Source organism: Phascolarctos cinereus, unplaced genomic scaffold (genome assembly GCF_003287225.1).
Source record: "Phascolarctos cinereus isolate Bilbo 61053 unplaced genomic scaffold, phaCin_HiC Scaffold_726;HRSCAF=1367, whole genome shotgun sequence".
Classification (NCBI taxonomy): Eukaryota; Metazoa; Chordata; class Mammalia; order Diprotodontia; family Phascolarctidae; genus Phascolarctos; species Phascolarctos cinereus.
In genome coordinates, this window is record NW_027556098.1 from 315,768,206 (window position 1) to 315,781,442 (window position 13,237).

At 39.8% G+C, this 13,237-nt stretch overlaps 1 pseudogene; it reads left to right on the forward strand.

Moving 5' to 3' along the window:
• Positions 1 to 3,491: 3,491 nt before the first annotated feature.
• LOC110210722 (UDP-GalNAc:beta-1,3-N-acetylgalactosaminyltransferase 1-like) lies at positions 3,492 to 12,372 on the forward strand (annotated as a pseudogene).
• Positions 12,373 to 13,237: the final 865 nt, after the last annotated feature.

Consider the following 13,237-nt stretch of genomic DNA (forward strand, 5'->3'; position numbering starts at 1 on the left):
AAGATTTGTATGTATTGATAGTATATATATATATATATATATATATATATTATATATATATTTTTACTCCTGAGAGCAATATTATTGACCATGTTCCATTATTTTATAAAAATCATGTATATATCCTGGGAGATAGGGCAGACTTATAAATAATATTAGTAATTAATTATTCAGTTAATTTGATTAATGTAGTCAGCCAAGCAGGTGGATTTCTTTCTTTCTTTTTTTTTTTTTTGATATTTTATTTCATTGAAAGATACAAAATATAAAAATTAAGTAATAGTTCTTGTCAGTGAACATAACAGTGTTCTGGGTGTAGATATTCATGATATTAATGCAAAAACAAATAAAAGTGAATTTATGTGTAGTATTCACTCTTACCCAGATGAGGTTGGGAAAGGAGCTGTTCTGTACTATAAATTCAGAGGGAACTGTGACTCCTGGTTTCATTCTGAAAATGCTGAACAAGATACTATAAGGACTTCAGTTGGTTGGAGGGAAACTTTTAGAGAGAAACTTCAAAGAGGGGTAGAGCGTGAGAGATGAGATATAAACTTTTGAATGGTGGACTGAGGAGTCACAGATATTTAAGGAAAGCTGGCCTTATTATGTCCCTTGAACTCCAGGGCTTGCAGCCCTAGAGACTGTTGAGAGTGGATCTTTCCTGGGTGAGATCATTCTCTCTCTCTGTTTGAGAGAGAGAATATTATCTTACTACTGGCTAAAGAGCTCATTTAATCTTGTTTGTGTTTCCTGTTTTGCTTGGATAAATGAGCTTTCTTGTTATTTGCTGTTTATGATGGTCCCTTGTTTAACCAACATATTTAGTGGGAAGGGGATGTAGCCAAGGGCTACTCATCCCCTTGAGAGTAATCAGGGAATATTGCACTAGACTAGAGATATTTGAGGAGTAGCAGATAGATATAATTATAGCCCAGAGCCTCTCTTAGGGACAGAAGAGATTGATCAGCCTTAGTGATACTGGATCCTCTCTGTTCCTCTTTCCAGCTAGGCTGCTGGTGGTGCTGGTAAAGACCTCTTCCTATCCTTGGACTCTGGCATGAGGGCTTTCTGCTGCCATTTTAGTTTGAGACATTGGAATTCTAGCTGCTTAAAGACACTGAGACAATTTGGCTGAAATTTCCTACTAGTTGCTAGCTAAGAGTTCTTCTAGCACCCACAAAGGTACAGAGCTCAGCTTTATACCTTGTTGAACCGGGCTCTATTTATACATATATCTCTCACCAACTTACTACAAGGAAAGTGATTTGCTGATTTTAAAGCATTACGTAAGTGGTATCATTATTATTTCATATGTTCCTCTCAGTGACCCTTTGGGGTAGATAATGTAGGTGTTAGCCATCTTTTATAGATGGAGAAAGGTTGAGAGAGGATGAAGGGATTTGCATGAGTCAGTCAGTCAATAAATATTTATTTATTAAGGGGTCATTATATGCCAGTCACCAGACTAAGTGCTGGGAATTCAAAAAAAGGCAAAAGACAGGCCCTGCCTTTAAGGAGCTCAGAATCTAATGAGAGACACAAGATGCAAACGATTATGTACAAACAGGCTAAATACAAGGTAAAGAGGAAATAAGTGAGACAGGGTAAGCACTGGAATTAATTGGGAAAGGCTTCCAATAGAAGGTGGGAATTTAATTGGGACTCAGGGGAAGTCAGGAGAGCTAGTATGCAGAGATGAGGAGAGGGGAACGTTTCAGAAGGGAGGAACAGCTGGAGAAGATGCCCAGAGCTGAGAGATGCAGTGTCTTGTGAGTGGAAGTGCTAGGAGGCCAATGTCATTGGATCAAAGAGTATATGCTAAAGTGTAAGGTGTGAGAAGACTGGGAAGGTGGGAGGGGGGCTAGGTTATGAAGTACTTTGAACACTAAACAGAAAATGTTTATATTTGATCATGGAGGCAATAGGGAGCCACTGGAGCTTATTGAGTAGTGGGGTGTGTGTGTGTGTGTGTGTGTGTGTGTGTGTGTGTGTGTGTGTGTGTGTGTATGAATGACAGGATCAGACCTACACTTTAGGAAAATCACTTTGGTGGCTGAATGAAGGATGGATTTGAGTGGGGAGAGACTTGAGGCAGACCAACCTTACCGGCAGGGTATTGCAGTAATCCATGTGTGAGGTGATGAGGGCTTGCACCATAGTGGTGACAGTAGCAGCGTCAGAGGAAAAACAGGATGTTGCAAAGGTGACAGTGACAGGCCTTGGCAGCAGATTGGATGTAGGGGGTGAAAGATAGCAAGGAATCGAGGATGAAGCCTAAACCGTGAGCCTGGAACTCTGGGAGATGGCGTTGTCCTCCATAGTAATAAGGTGGGAGGGTTTAGGAGGAAAGATACAGAGTTCACTTTGGGACAGGTTGAGTTTAAGATATCTCCCACGTGTCTAGTTCAAGATGTCTGAAAGGCAGTTGGAGGTGTGGGATTGGAGGTCAGCAGAAAGGTCAGGGCAGATAGGTAGACTTGAGAATCAACAGGATAGTGATGGTAATTACATCCATGGCAGCCAATGAGATCATCGAGTGAAGTAATATAGAGGGCAAAGAGAAGAAGGCCCATGATAGAACCTTGTTCTAACTTTAAGGTTAGAGAGAGTGATCTGGAAGAGGATCCAGCAAAGGAGACAGAAGAGGAGGAGTTGGATAGGGAGGAGGAAAACCAGCCTGGAGTGGTGTCCCGAAAACCTAGAGAAAAGAGAGTATCAAGGAGGAGAGGGTGATAGTGTCAAAGACTGCAGAAAAGTCGAAGAGAATGAGGATGAGAAAAGGCCATTGGATTTGTCAATTAAGAGACTATTGGTAACGTTAGAGAGAACAGCTTTGGTAGAATGATGAGGTTGGAAGCCAGATTGTAAGAGGTTAAGAGACTGAGAGGAGAGAAAATGGAGTACACTCAGCCACAGTGGGCAGAAGAGATCTAGTGAGATAGTTATCAGGGATGAAAGGATCAAGTGAGGTTTTTTTGAGAATGGGGGAGACATGAGCATGTTTGTAGGCAATAGGAAAACGGCTGATAGACAGAGATTGGAAAGTTTTAGACAGGCAGAGCCAAGATGGTGGAATGCAGTGAACATTTCCGCTGAGCTCTTTTAATCTTATTCTCTGAACAGCTTTCTAGAAGGATGTCAAATAAAATTTTTAGTGGGATAAAAAAGTCACAGTGAAACATTTTCTGAGCCTAGGACTGCTTAAGGGGACAGAGAAGTCCGTGGATACGAGGAAGGTGGGGGAGAAGCCTAGGAGCATGATGTGTTTTGGAGGAAGCAGGAACAGCAGTGGTAGCACTGGAGTGCTCAGCATCCAAGGACATGCAAGCTCAGAAAGAGGTTCTAGGAGACCCCCCCCTGTGCTAGCACTGGGCACGGAACCAGGTGCCATTGGGAAGCTCTTTCATCTATTACCCAGTTTTGGGTTGCACTTCCAGGGTGGAGAGGAGTTCTCATGGTCTGCTGTCACAAGGGAGCAGAGGACGTACATGGGTAAGGACCAGCGTATAGACCGGGGGGATAGGGACTAGAATGCTCCCCAGATCACACCACCTCATAAACATTGAAAACCCCCAATGTGGCCATAGAAGGTCAGGCTAGCCAGCCCCTCCACCCCCAGAGGTGATCAGAATCTAACTCTAACATTGTGTTAAAATTGCATCTTATTCTGGTCCCCCTGACTACCCCATACCACCTCTAGTCAGTATAGAAAGTAAGTTTATAAGTAGCCAGTATAAAGTAGCAACAGCAGGCAATAAGACTGCAAAGGGGAACCTGGATGTCATGTGCAAACTGTCCCAAAGATCAAAGGAATATAATTTATAAACTGTATTATATCGTAACCAAAAAGCATATCCTGGTAATATGTGCTGAATCAGAAGAAGCCATTGAAGCATTACTATCAGAACTTTTTGGCCTCATAATATGTAAATCTCAGATAAGTTCCAGACATTCTTAGAACACCAAATAATGCTGATAACGTTAAGATGATATAAATATGTTAACTTTAAAATTTTACCAACAACTTTGAGACGATTTGGATATGTTAATGAGTGTGCCCAAGGTGGCATGAACAAGAGTTAGCCTGTTCTCCCACCTCCCCACCCCCCAAACCCTATAAAACTCCTGTATCTTAGAGCCCTCTTCCATTTCCATCAGGTCCATGCTGCCAAGTGCCCCAACTCTAATCCACGGTATATGAGTGATTCTCTCTGTGCCTCTCCCCTCTCCCCAACCTGAGAGCTGCCTATCTTCCTTCACCATCCCATACCCTTGGGTCTGCCTCTGTACCTCTTTTTGCCACTTATCTCTGTACTTTCCTTGCTGTTTGCCCTCGTATGTCTTGTTAAAGTGTGATTGCAGCCTTACTTCTTGCTGCCATCGTGATCTTTCCTGGTGAGTATTCAAAGAACTAAGCATTCCAGCCTCATTTCATAGTTTAATTATCAACTCAAACAAAGTCCAAAGATAAGAAATAGACTAGAAAAATGAGAAAACAACAAAAAAAGACTATAAAAATCTTTAATAGTGACAGGGAAGCTCAAGACAAAGAAGACAAGGGGCAGTTAGGTGGCACAGTGGATAGAGCACCAGCCCTGGATTCAGGAGGACCTGAGTTCAAATCCAGCCTCAGACACATAACACTAGCTGTGTGGCCCTGGGCAAGTCGCTTAACCCTATTGCCTAACTAAAAATAAAATAAAATAAAAAGACAAAGAAGACAAAAACTTGAAAACATCTACAAGCAAAGCCTCAAAGAAAAATACAGAATGGACAGAAGCCCAACAAAAATTCATGGAAAAGCTAGAGAAAGAGTTTAAAAAGAGCAAAAAATTTTTTTTAATCAAGTAAGAGTAGTAGAGGAAAAATTGGGAAAAGAAATAAGAACAATGCAAGAAAATTATGAAGAGATTAATATCTTGATAAAAAAGTACAAAAACTCACTGAAGAAAATAACTAATTAAAAATTAGAATTTGTAAATTAGAAGTTAATGACTCCATGAGACATCAAGAAGCAATAAAAATGAAGTGAAAAGACTGAAAAAAAAATGAGCTATTTCTGGAAAAACAACTGAGCTAGAAGATAGACTGAAGAGAGATAATTTTAGAATTATTGGACAATCTAAGAATCATGATAGAAAAGAGCCTTCACTTCATATTTCAAGAATGAATAAAGTAAAACTTCCCAGATATCTTATAGAACAATAGAGTGAAATATAAATAGAAAGAATCTACCAACCACTTCATAAAAGAGATCCCAAAATGAAAAATTCCAGGAATATTACAGCCAAATTCCAGAACTTTCAGGTCAAGGAGAAAATAATGAAAGCAGTCAGAAGTAATTCAAATATTATATAGCCACAGTCAGAATCATACAAGATTTAGCAGCTACCACAATGAAGAGATGGAGGGCTTGGAATATGATATTCTGGAAGGCAAAGGAGGTGGGATTACAACCAAGAATAACCTACCCAGCAAAAATGAGCATAGTCCTTCAGGAGAAAAAAAAATGAAGATTTGATGAAACAGAGGACTTTTAAGCATTCCTGATGAAAAGACTAGAACTGAATTTTGACATTCAAACACAAGACTTGAGAGAAGCATAAAAAAAAGTAAGCATGAAAGAAAAATTATAAGGAGCTTAACAAAATTAAACTGTGTGCATTCCTACATCTGACTCCTAAGAACTTTGTCATTATTAGGGCAATTAGAAGGAATCTACATAGAAAGTGTGAGTGGGAGTCAATTATGTTGGGATGATCTCCAAAAAAAAGTACAGAAGCATGACAAAGAGGGATACACTAGGAGAAAAGAGAATGGAGAGGAAGAATTGGGAAAATTATCTCACATAAAAGAGGTATGCAAAGAAAAGTTTTTACAATGAAGGTGAAAATGGGGAGAGTGGACAATGCTTGAACCTCATTCTTATCTGACCTGGTTCAAAAAGAGAAGAATATATATATACACACAGTTGGGAATAGAAATGCATCTCACCCAGTAGGGAAGTAGGAGGGGGAGGGGATAAAAGAAAGGGAAGAGGGCTAAGAGGGAATAGATTAGGGAAAAGAGTGATCAAAAGCTAAACAGATTTTTGAGAAGTCAGGTTAAAAAAAAGAGAAGAATAAATAGAAGAAAAGGAAGGAAATACATAGCAACTAATTCTGAATATAATGAACTTGCCCATAAAGGAGAAGCAGATAGCAGAATGGATTAGAAACAAGAATCCAATAATAAGTTGTTTACAAGAAACCCACTTGAAACGTAAAACATATACAGAGTTAAAATAAGGGGCTGTAGCAGAATCTATTATGCTTCACTGAGGTAGAAAAGGAATGGTGTAGCTAGCAATCATTATCTGAGACAAAGCAAAAGCAAAAATAGACCTAATGAAAAGAGAGAAATAGGGAAACTACATTTTGTTTAAAGGTACTATAGACAATGAATTAATATCAGTGTTAAACATATGCACTAAAAGCATAGCATCCAAATTCTTGAAGGAAAAATTAAATGAATTATAGGAGGAAATAGAAAAACTATGCTAGTGAGGACCTGAGTTTACTCCTCAGACCTAGCTAAATCTAGCCATAAATTAAATAAGAAAGAAATTAAGGAGATGAATAGAATTTCAGAAAAGTTAGATATAATAAACCTATGGACAAAATTGAATGGGAATAGAAAGGAGTATGCCTTTTTCTTAACTGTACAGGGCTGCTCATCCACTTTTGGTGTCTCATCTTCAACTCTCACTTGTGGCTCCAAGGAATTGTAGCATGAATAGCACCTATGCACTGGTAAATTGTCTCAGAAAATGGGCTAAACAAAATTGAGGATAACCCACAGGCCTCAAACCTGTTGGCGAGATAGAGAGATGTCTACTCCAAGCATGTGAAGACTTTCCCCAGTGGAATGGGTAGATGAGAAAAATTTGTTCTGATGGCCATGAAGGTAGCTAAAGCAGGTGCTGGGGAGTGCTTAGAGCTTTTTCAAGTATTAAGGACACCAACATCATCCAGTGAATACTGGGCAATCATTGGTAGTCTTGACTTTTGTCTTGCAACTGGATTTCAGTGGCTCAGGAAGAGAGAATGAGATTGATGACTTTTCACAACTCTGCCTCACTTAAATCCAATTCACACACAAGTCAAGGCATTACCTTCTGGTGCCATTTGTCCTCTTTGAAAGCGAAGAAGAAATAACAACATGGTTCCTTCACAAAAGCTGTCGACATATTAGGGCATAAAACCTTATAGACTAATTCAGAAAAGCAGAAATATTAAATACACCCTTTGGAGACCATAATGCAGTAAAAATATATTCAATAGAGGGCCTTTGAAACATAGATTAAAAATCAGTTGGAAACTAAATAATCCAAAAGAATGAGTGGGTCAAGGAACAAATCATAGAAACAATCAATAGTTTCATTAAAGATAATGACAATGAAATAACATACAAAAAATTTGTGGGATGCAGCCAGAATAGCACTTAAGGGAAAATTTATTTCTCTAAATGCTTATATCAGTAAAGGAAAGAATAGATCAATGAATTGGGCATGCAACTAAAAAAACTAGAAGAGGAATAAATTAAAGATCCCCAGTAATACCAAATTAGAAATCCTGAAAATCAAAGGTAAGAGAAATAAAATTAAAATTAAAAAAAATTGAACTAATAAATAAAACTAGGATCTGCTTTTATGAAAAAAAAGATACGTTGTTAGCTAATTCAAATACTATTAACTAATTAAAAAGGAAGAAGAAAACCAAATTACCAATATGAAAAATGAAAAGGGTGAGTGCACAACCAATGAAGATGAAATTAAAGCAATTATTGGGAGCTGTTTTACCCAAACTATATGTAATATAAAACTAGCAATCTAAATAGAGTGAATATTTACAAAAATATGAATTGTCCAGATTAACAGAAGAAATAGAATACTTAAATAACCCTATTTTGGAAAAAAATATTAAACAAGTCACAAATGAGCTCCCCAAGAGGGAAAAACACAAACCCAGGACCAGATGGATTTACAAACAAATCCTACCAAACATTTAAATAACAATTTCAATACTATATAAACTACTTAAAAAATAGGTAGAGTCCTACCAAATTCTTCCTATAACAAAATTTGGTTTTGGTAACTAAACTAATGTGAACAAAATCAGAAAGAAAGCTAAAGACCTATTTCCCTAATGAATATTAATGCAAAAACTAAAAAAAAAAAAAAACCCAACCCAACAAGATTACAGCACTAGATCACAAAGGTCATACCTTATGACCAAGTTAAATTTATGGCAACAATGCAGGGGTGTGAAAACTCTATTGCACTGTTTGAACTTAGCCCTGTGTGGCTTTGAGAGAAGATATGTTTTTTGTTTAGGGAATAGATTTGTTGCTTAACTCAAGATGTTAAGCCCATTAAACTACCAAAGAATTATGTTTTTGAGCTAGAAAAAAATAATAAAATTCAACTGGAGTGACAGAGAGTCAAGAATATCAAGGGAATCAGTAAAGTGGGGGAAAGGGGAGGAAGGTAGCCTAGCAGTACCAGACTCAAACTACCCTACATAGCAGTAATCAGCAAAACAATCTGATATTGGATAAGAAATAGGGTGGGTGGATCAGTGTAATAGATTAGGTACACAATATGTAGAAGATTCAAGCTTTTGGGACAAGAAGTACCTCTTCAACAAAAACTGCTTGGAAAACTGAAAAGCAATTTGGAAGAAATGGGATAAATCAATATCCCACACCATATACCAAGATAAGCTCAAAATGAGTACATCAGTTAGTCATAAAGGGTGATACCCTAAGCAAACTAGGGGAACATGTAAAAAAGTACCTGCCAGATCTATGGATAAGGGAAGAGTTCACGACCAAACAAGAGATAGAAAAGATCATGGGAGGTAAAATGGATAATTTTGATTACATGAAATTAAAAAGTGTTTGCATAAACAAAATTAATGCAGCCAAAATTAGAAGCAAAGCAAGAAACTGGGGAAAAATTTATAGCAAGTTCCTCTGATCAGGGTCTCATTTCTCAAATACAAAGGGAACAATGCTAAATTTATAAAAAATAAGACTAATTGATAAATGGTCAAAGGATATTAATAGGCAGTTTTCAAAAGGAGAAATCAAAGTTTTCAATAGCCATGTGAAAAATGCTCTAAATCATTAATAGTTAGAAAATAGACATTAAAACAACTCTGAGGTACCACTTTACACCTATCAGGTTGGGTAGCATGACAGAAAAGGGAAATGATACATGCTGGAGGGGATGTGGAAAAATAGGGATATTAATACACTGTTGGTGGAGCTATGAACTGGCCCAACCATTCAGGGGAACAATTTGGAACTCTGCCCAAAGGGATATAAAACTGTGCATATCTTTTGACCCAGCAATACTGCTGCTATATCTGAGTCATGGGATTGGAGGTCATGCTGTTAGCAAAGAGTTGAGTTTGGAAAGGGAGGGCAGAGGGAGAGGTGAGAACCCAATAGATTATGATAGATAAGGGGACTTCAGAATTCTTAACCACAGAGGTGGTGCATTTGTGGGTGAAGGCAAGATCAAGGTCAAGACCATTTTGTATATGGCTGAGGTGGGGTGGAGTACTAGGTCACAGGAAATAAGTAGGTGAGGGAACAGAGTAGGGTGTTTGGGGGAGGGTATATATATATATGTATGTGTGTGTGTGTGTATGTGTGTGTGCGTGAGTGTGTGTGTATGTGTGTTGAAATTCCCTACTATGAGGACAGGAGTTGGGGAGGAGAGAAAAATTGTAAGGCATGTACCAAATTCATTGAGGAAGTGACTTGGAGGTCTGTAGACAACAGCTACCATGACTTCGATTAGGTGGTAAAGATAAATAGCATGGACTTCAAAGGAGGAGAGATTACTGAGTGATGGAGGTAGGGAGAGAACCTAGAAATGGCAATGGAGAGCAAGAACTATTCTAACTCTTCCACCTTGACCAGTGAGCCGGAGAGCATGGTGCAACCAGTGCTAGAAAGGGCAGCCAAGGAGGCTGTCACTGGGATCACACAATCATTAAGTGGCAGAGCCAAGACTCAAAACCAGGGCTTCTGACTCTTATGTAATCTACTTTTCCATACTTACTTCATGTCATTCTCCTTTGTACTCAATATCTCCTAACCAAAGTGATTTACCAGCTATTCCTCTACCTTCTACCTGAATGAGGATATCAGTTGATCTTTCCATTGTTGTCAGTAGCTGCCAAAGTCCCTTGTATAACTCCCACTCCAACAAGTGGCTTGAGCAGTTCCTTGGAGGCCAGCCCTGGGACATGCGGATCCAGAGCTACTCCATTTTGCAAATCACCCCATTTTGTTCCCACATATATGCTGTATTCTACCATTAGTGCTTGCAATGCAAGTATGATGAGCCATGGTATCCTGTTGTGCAACCTTGTCCAAAAAATAGCCTACCAGGGGTGGGGAACCTGTGGCATTGAGGCCACATGTGGTCCTCTAGGTCCTTGGGTATGGCCTTTTGACCGAGCCCAAGTTTTATAGAACAAATCCTTTTGTTAAGGGGATTTGTGCTGTGAAGTTTGGATTCAGTTAAAGGGCTGCACTTGAAGACCTAGAGGGCCACATGTGGCCCTGAGGCCATAGGTTCCCCACTCCTATAGCCTCTGGCATCCTATTATGCAGAAACTCTTAACTTTGAAACTGGGTAAAAGGGTGATTACACCGGATCAGCCTTGAGCAACAAGGACCTTGACCAATCAACTTTTCCCTGTCCCCTACCCTGTTCCTCACTCCCTGAAACCTATTTATACCTTGTGTACTATTCGTTTGGAGAGTTTTTGCCTCTTCCAGTGAGACTCCCCTGTTGGCGAACTCAATAAATCCTACTTGGTCCAAATTATGTTTCTTGGCCAGTCTGTTGTTCTTGTTTCCCAACACTGACATACACTAAGTACATGTTGAGGAGATTTATAGACTTATAGATTTCTTGGAAAGAGAGAAGAGAGGAAAAGTGAGATTGACAAGGAGGCAAGGTGTAAACTTTCCATGTCAAGCATGAGCCACAAGTACATGGGGAAAACCTGGTATCTCAAGTTCTATTGTATTTACTTACCTGTGTCCAAATAGTGTCCATCCTCCCTTCCCATCCTCCCTGCTCCTTGAGATGGTGAACTGTTTTGTGACTTTGTATCCCAAGTGTTTTATGAGCCTCTGAAGCCTGTGACTCCAGCCTCCTCTTTGACCACTGGAAGGCACAGAACGTCTGTGAGATACCCAAGATGGAGCCTTTGGATGCTCTGCTTCCTCACAGTCACTGTTCTTCTGATACCTCTCCTGGGCCATCTCCAGTTGTCCTGATGAATATCTGGCCATTGGACCCAGATGGCTCTGGGGAGAAAGTAAGGCTGGTGACCCTGCACAGCCCTCCGTCACTGAAATCAAAGTCATTGCAAGTCATGTCGTCATCTCCCTGATATCAGTGGTTCTCTTTGAGAAGCACAACCCTACCTTCTCTCCTATATGATGATTGAGGACCAAAATAGGATGTATTTCTGTGCATATGAATCCATTTACCATACAGAATTTGCCTTTACACTCTGTAAGTGGGTGACTTGCCCCAAGCAGGACCCATTCCTTGTCACCTTGGTGACCTCACCCCCTGCAGATGTGAAAGCCAGACAGGCCATTCAGGCTGCTTGTGGTGCAAAGAAGGCTTGGTGGGGACAATAAGTTCTAACATACTTTTTATTAGGCCACCAAATGGAGCCAGAAAATAACATGTTGGCCTCATCCATACAAGATTAAAGCGTTTTTTATGGCAACCTAATCCACCAAGACTTTATAGACATGTACTGCAGCCTGACCTTGAAGACGATCATGGCATTCAGGTGGATCACAGAGTTTTGCCCCATGGCCAAGTATATAATGAGGGCAGACTCTGATGTTTTTTGTCAGCCTTGGGAACTTAGCAAAATATCTTTTGACTCAGAACTGGTCGGAGAGCTTTTTCACAGGCTACCCTCTCACAGAGAATTTTTCCAAAAGAGAATTGAAAAAACAACCCCAACAGAATTCCTAGCAGGAGTATCATTTTAGGGTATTTCCACTGCGCGGTAGTGGCTTAGGTTACATGCTGTCCAGAGAGTTGGTTCTCTGAGTTTATGAAAGAATAGCATATGTCAAGCCCATCAGATCTGAAGACACTTGTGTTGCAATCGCCTTGAGCTTCTTGGGACTTTTCCCAAGTCCAGTGACCTCATTTTTTTGGTATTGGATTAGGTTTAATACCTGAAAATTCAAGTGCTTGATTGAAGCCATGGCTTTTCTCCCAAAGAGCTCATTTAGTACTGGCAGCTCATGCAACAGGAATGTAGTTGTTGACCTTCTGCTCTGCTCTGGCCAGGCCAAGGACTTTGCAAAAAGCCCACTAATTTAGATTGTGAACTTGCCAATAGAGAATCCTTTCAAAGGCAGTGTCTGTCCTTTCATTTATTTAGACACCCAGGCAGCTGAGTGGCTCAGTGGATAGAGTCCTGGGCCTAGAACCAGGAGGACCTGAGTTCAAATCCAGCTTCAGATACAAGCTGTATGACTCTGGGCAAGTCACTTAACTTCTGTGTACTTTAATCCACTGGAGAAGGAAATGGCAAACCACTTCAGCATCTTTGCCAAGAAAACTCCAGATGGAGTCATGAAGAGTCAGACATGATTGAACAACATTGCCCAGTACTTAGCCTAGTGGCTCTCCTATAGTAGACGCTCAATTAATGGAATTAAGTTCAGTCCAGTCCAGTATTCTCCTTTCCACCAGATGTATCTAGAAGAGATCAGTGCTTGAACCTGAGCTGAAGTTAATTCGTTAGAAGCTGTGAGCTAGGGAAATTGAGCAGTACTCCTGCCTCTGTGGAGCAGAGCTGGAATTCGATTCCTTTGCCTTCAACTCTTCTCTCCCCTTGAAATGGAGTTGAGGCTAGAAATGTGTCATGGAGCAAGCTTTGTTTAGAGCATTAAGTAACTCAACCTGGAGATTGGGTCCAGCGTCTCAGAGTTGTTGTTAAACTTGCCACTTAGGTAAGAAGCCAAGATTAGTTGGACTTGTTTGATAAAAATTCTTGACTTGGCAGCAAGAAATAGGAGCCTCATTTGTGGATGCTGTCCTCTGTTTACATGCATCTCTGTGTGAACATGGTTGCAAGTCTTTGCATGAAGTTTCTCTGAAAATAACCAGAATCCCAGAGTTAGAAGG